Genomic DNA, 5,673 nt, shown 5'->3' with positions numbered 1-5,673 from the left:
TTACACATGCAGTAGGAATGGTTGGAAGATTTCAAGCCAACCCAAAGGAAACTCATCTTCAGGCAGTCAAAAGAATCTTCAAATATCTTCAAGGGACCCAAAACTATGGCTTATGGTATCCTAGAAATACAGATCTCACTCTTCATGCTTACACAGATGCAGATTGGGCTGGAAGTGTGGATGATAGGAAAAGCACAAGTGGAGGTGCTTTCTTCATGGGTTCCAGATTAGTATCTTGGTTCAGCAAGAAACAAAGTTCGATTGCCTTATCTACAGCTGAAGCAGAATATGTGGCTGCAGCATCTTGTTGCACACAACTTCTTTGGATGATGCAGACCTTGCAGGACTTTCAAATCACTTGCACTCCACCTGTCTCTATCTTATGTGATAATACAAGTGCAATCAGCATTTCAAAGAATCCAGTCATGCACTCAAAGACCAAGCACATACCAATCAAGTACCATTTTCTTCGGGAACAAGTGCTTGAGCAGAAGGTCAAGTTGGAGTATGTTCCTTCTAAGGAGCAAGTTGCTGATATTCTCACAAAACCACTGCCCAGGGAAACTTTTGAATATCTCAGACAAAAGCTGGGAGTAGTTAATGCTTCATCCTGTTGTTGAAATTTGTTTGTTCTACAGAAAAGTTGGTATACGCAGGTTACGGAAGGGATATGAGCGTATACACGCGGATTCATGCTGGGTAAGTCGCGTGTATGCTGGACGCTTGTTGCAGAAAGAATATCCGCGTACATACGCTGTTTTATACAGGATAAAACGCGTATATGAAGTTCTGAACAGCAAGGGAAAACTCTGAAGTTCTGAACAGCAATAGGAATGTCAGAATTATTCAGGCACAGTTTCAGGGAGTGCAACAGGCACAGGTTCAGGGGGAGCAGCTCAAAAGTCTCATAAAGCATTGTTGGCATTCAGATGTTTTTTGTTGTTGGTTTCAGGAGAAGGAGCTCAGAAAGAAATTCTAGTTGCTGATCTAACAAGATGTTTATCAGATGCTGCTGATGTCTTTCCTAAGTCTTGGTCTAGATCTGTTGTCTCTATGTCATGTATCTCTCTTGTCTCTTTTATGGTGTCAAGGTCATGTAACGGCCTTTGTTGGTTTCCCCACTATGCCTGGGATGAATGCTGTAATATAATTGGTTGTTTCTGATATGTTATGGTTGTATGTATTGAGTCCTTTGGTGATAGAAAGGTCCCATATGGTGTATAAGTCTTGGTTCTTGTTGAAGAACATCTTTTGCAGATCTGGCCTACTGTCAGGGGGAGCACGAGTCAGCACAGCCAAGCAGAGGTATCAGCATGTCCTCAGGGGGAGCATAGCCCTTTGCCCTTGATGTCAAAGGGGGAGAGTGACTTGGTGTGGTGGTTGCCATCAAGTTCAAAGGGGGAGATTGTTGGCATTATGATTCAAGTGTTGTCCTTGATGGCAACTCACTCAGTGGATGGTACAGGTGCTCAGAGGTTAGTACAGGTGATGGCAACTTAATCAGAAGACAGATCTCAGTACAGCATGCCAAGGAAGCTCATACACGCTGTTTCGTTAAGCCCAAGTCGCGTGTACACGCTAGTTAGATTCAGAAAAAGCGCGTGTATGTGGAAAGGTTCCTTTGGTTCATGGTGGTTAGTCCTTGGAAGTTGTGCCTATGATTTCGGACCATTATGTCTCGACGGGCGTGTCGATCCCTAGTTTTAAAGTTGATGGTATTGTGTTACTATGGTTTTGGCTCTTGGTATTGAGAAAGGCCTAAGGCTATATAAGGAGAAGAAGATCATTAGGCAAAATCATCTTTCGACAAGGCATGAATATCTAAGAGAGAAAGAGATCTGATATGCAGGTTCTGAGTTGCATGATCTAAGCCAAGGAGAGATCACATCGGTTAATGGAAGACTAGATCTAAGGATAGATCGGGATCTAATGGTTTGAAATGCACTATCATGATATGGTTGATTATGCGTATTTCTAGATCTGCATATTGTCGCAATGTTACGTTCTGAGTCTAACTAATGTCTGGTACAGCTGCAAATTGAGAAAGTTTATTTTTAGATCTGTACGCAGGTTGGCTTCGGTAAAAGAGCGTGTATACGCGGGTTCTGCTCATTAAAGTAGCTTATATCTTTTGAAGCTTGATTTGGGTTTACAGTGGGGTCTGACTGTTATTGCAGAGTTCTGTAGTCTGCTCTGTGTTCTGGTAACTGGTGATTGACAGGGTTCAGTGGTTCAGTGATTCAAAGTTTGGTTGTTTTATGCTTCAATGATCTGTTGTGGAAATTGAATGAATTGTGGTCTTCAGATTGTAATGTTGTGCTTCAGGAATATCCAAGTCTGAAAATGTATGAAAAGTGATACCTGGAAGAAGGAAGATTGTAGGTCAGCACCTACGTACTAGTATCTTGGCTAGTACAAGAGCAAAGGGGGTTGGAGCTCCCTTCCAAGGAAGTTTGGAGAACGAGAGAAGGTTGAAGCCTTCTGCAGGTTGTAGCCTGCGTACTGGTATAAGGCTGCACCAGTACAAAAGATTGTAAACTGAAGTTTCATACTAAGAAAGATAGAGACAACTTGCAGCAGGTGGTTTTCACCCACATTGGGTTTCCACCTTATATCTTGGTGTTCATGTGTGTGGCTTTTTATCTGTTCTGTTATACTGCACATGTTTACTGTTAATATGATGAATAATGTCCTGATGCACTTAATTGAAGAATAAGCTAACTAAATTGTGAGTTTTCTGCTTATACGCTGTTTTACTTCGTCACAGTAGCGTGTACACGCTGGTTCACTTAACTGAAGTAGCGTATATGTTTCTGGGCATTTGAAAAGTTTGATTAATCTGATAATACTGATTCACCCCCCCTCTCAGTATTATTTCCAACATGCCCCAGATTCCCAAAAAAATGTCGTTTAAGGCCTCAAAACGGCTCCGGAAGTTCAGGACCCGAAAAACTGCTAAAAATAGTAAACTGTGCTACAATTTAGGAAACTAAAAAGACTGAAAGAGACAGTCGTGGGGGGTCCAAATGGGATAGGTGGGTGGCCACCAACATCCACCTGGATCAAACCAGCTATTGAGGCGCATGGCCCACCACTACCAAACCAAAAACATGATTTGCAACATCAAGCTCAAGCAAATGAAAAACAAGCTAAAGGAAACCCTAAAAGACAAAAATGAGAGGGATAACTTGGAGATGCTTGCTGAAGCATCCATGAGAGCATGAAACACCTCATTTTTCACTTCATGACCAATTTTGGGAGTTTTCTAAGCATTTTTGGTTTTTTGTGAATTTTGGTGCAAAACTCATAAATTAGACCAGTCACAAAAACGTACTGCACTTTTTCCTCAAGGCTCCAAATGAAGAGTGGCTTAGATTTTTGGAAATATGGTGGCCTCCTCTTAAAATAAATTTCATATTATTTCTTAGATAGGGTTCATATTTTGAGAAAATTGAGAAAAAGGGGTCAAAAATGAACATTCTGCCTCTTTTTGACAAGCGTTGCGCTTTTGGAGACACCTTGGGAGAATCAAATTTTGAAGGCCTTCCCATGGGTCATTTTCAAAAATTAAATATGTTGTGGGAACTATATAGGTAAGGCTAGTTGGACGCTCTCTCAAATTTGAAATGTGACCTCAAAAAGGCACCTAGAAGTGGTCTCAAAGTGGGCACTACACTTCTGCCAATTTCTGAGATTTTATTTAAAAATTTCAGTGTGTAATTTCTCAAGTTTTTAGTTTGACTTGGTCAAAGTTAAACTCATGATGTAACTTCAATAGTTAGAGCTTTAGATGATGTAATAATAAATAAATAGGCATGATAGTTTGTTTTTATGGTTAATTAGGCCTCATAAAGGAAGAAAAACTAAAATCAAAGTCTAAGAGAAGAGGTTGTTTTTGACCTTCTCACTCTCACTTGTTAGTTGAGACATTATTGGAAACAATTCCACCACTTAGGGATTTGAACCTTGAAGGTGGGAAAGCTATTTGATTGAGTCTATATGTAGCATTTTGCATTCAGAGGGAAGGGTTGGACTTCATAGGAGAGGACTTATACCTTATTCTTTCATATAGTTAATCAAGGAGCAGTTGCAGCTATTTTTCAGGAATACTTGTTTAGTGAGTTTGTGGTGTTGTTTTACTTCCATATCAGTTTATTATGAATGAATTCATCTCTCTTAACATGTTTTGATTCTATAATCGATTTTTCCTACATTTATATAGGCATAATTCTTTAGATTCAAATCTCTGTTTATATGGAAAATCATGTTTGTGTATCTCTTCTTCTAGATTAATGAATTCATGCTAATACATGCTCATTATGATTTCTTAAGCTTTTATACCCTACACATTAACCAATATCTTAAATACACCACAAGACATTGTTATCATGCTCCTCTTTATGCCTATTATTGTAAACCTTTGAGACCTTAACCTAATTTCTCTTTCTCATCCCTGATCCAGCAACCTAAAAACCCTAAATTTTAAAAAACTCAACTAAAACTATTATATCTAGCCTAAATTCCATTTCTCTTCTAGTCATTGACTGTGAAATCCTTAGAGAGATCCCTCTCTGGTTTAGCAAGGCTAGCTGCTAAATTGCAAGTGGTTGGAAGTTACCTCTTTTGATCTCCTCCTCAGCCTAGGACATTATAGAGGATAACAGTTTGTTTGGATTTTTATTTTTTGTACTGAGATGATGTACCCTTTCCATGATCAAAAAATGGTTAGTAATATGCAATATATTTTAGGTAATAAGTCTCGAAATTTCTTTTGTTTTCAGTTTCCACATTCAGCTAAAATTTAATATTCTTACTAAAATCAAAATCCCAGTTGCATATCATTTGTTATCTCAAAAAAGGGTTCTTAGGTATGACTGTAAGACATCAATAGGGAAGGTTCAAATTGTAACCGTCACAAATCTGTATTTTTTCCAAATCTAAATAGTAGATGCCCCCTAAATACTGTGATATTTATGGTAGTTTTTTTTTTTTTTCTTTCGTTGGAAAAAAAAAACCATAATTTTTATTTCATTTGTAAAAGTGATTCAAAATTACATTTTGTATATACACACCTTGTGTGTATTCCATATTGTTCTATGTGTTTCTTTGGTGTGCTTTGGTAGCTGCATATTTTCCAGCATTTTCTCAGTAAGAGCCATATACATAGATCTGTAAAGATTACATCAAAAAATTGGTGAAAATAATAGTTGTTTTCACCCTATAGTGTTATACTATCTAGTAGACTAGTATCTTAGAAATAAAACTATTAAAAGAAAATTGTTCAATTGAAAATTAATGATTTTCTTCTTTTACATTTTGATATATATAGGGCCTATGATAAAAAAACATAATTGTTTCCTTCCCTCTATTCCTCTATTTTCCATAAGCCTTGGGTCGTTTCCAAACAAGATTTTGATAATTGATCGAATTATGACATGCTTTTAATTAATCTTGAAGATGTGAAATTCTATTCCCTGATATGGCTGAAGTTAGATGGAGATTGGCATAAATCTTAGATATAAGTGTATTTAATCAATAAAAAAAACCCTGCTTTCTTATAACTACCAAATTTCTGAGAATTCAATATTGAATGATATCTATTTTTGCATGGAAACTGATCATTTGTGGGTCTTGTATCCTACAAGAATTAATCTCCTTTAACATATCCTTAGT

Source organism: Pinus tabuliformis, chromosome 4_2, assembly GCF_031772625.1.
Source record: "Pinus tabuliformis cultivar Carrire ecotype Pingquan chromosome 4_2, CPIR1, whole genome shotgun sequence".
NCBI classification, from domain to species: domain Eukaryota; kingdom Viridiplantae; phylum Streptophyta; class Pinopsida; order Pinales; family Pinaceae; genus Pinus; species Pinus tabuliformis.
This window is presented reverse-complemented; position numbering follows the sequence as displayed.